This window comes from Nematolebias whitei, chromosome 23, assembly GCF_014905685.2.
Source record: "Nematolebias whitei isolate Nwh7 chromosome 23, NemWhi1, whole genome shotgun sequence".
NCBI lineage: Eukaryota > Metazoa > Chordata > Actinopteri > Cyprinodontiformes > Rivulidae > Nematolebias > Nematolebias whitei.
The window spans coordinates 19,157,127-19,157,983 of record NC_056520.1 but is presented as its reverse complement, the minus strand read 5'-3'; positions in this window follow the sequence as shown (position 1 = coordinate 19,157,983).

The window sequence follows — 857 nt, the reverse complement described above, 5'->3', positions numbered from 1 at the left end:
CATACCATACCATTCCATACCACCATGCGGTACCATACCATACCATACAAACCATACCACTTTATTTATAATTAACTTAAAAACAGTAACAAGGCCAGCCAAATTGCTGTACAGCAGAAACAAACAAGCAAAGCACACAGGATAAAATACATAGATCCAAATAGATATAGATAGTAACTAAATGGCTAACATTATAGAATACAGACAAGTTAAAATCAAATCACACAATGTCAAAAGCCAAGGAATAAAAGTGACTTTTCAAACTAGACTTAAAAACAGTGACAGAGGGCGCCTGCCTGAAATGTAGTGGTAAGTCATTCCACAGTTTTGGACCTGCAACAGAGAAGGCCCTGTCACCTCTGAGCTTAAAACGAGTGCCTAGAACCAATAAACGCATCTAGTCTGCTGACCTCAGAGCATTGTATGACATATGGCTGCAGCAGATCAGCGAGATAGGAGATATATTTCCAAATGTATGGGTTGCTGTTGTTGAGAGTTCAGATTTTTTTAGATAAAATTATATGGAAATATTATGATTAATATCTTACCTGTTTAATCATTTAATTTTGGCACAAACTACCAGCTAACAGTTGATTAACAACGAAACGTGTTATAAATATTTACCTTGTTCTCAGTTTTACAATGTGTTAATTATTATGGTCAGAAACATTACATTATTGCTCATGCTGCACAAGAAGTAGTACAATCTCATGTAAATATATGTGCATTTGCATAAACTTCTAAAAATTTGAATTTTAAATTTATTTTTAAGACTGTCTGGTAAGCACTGAACATAATTTCCTCTAAATCAATGGTTCCCAACTGTGGTCCTTGAGGAACACCATCCTACATGTTTT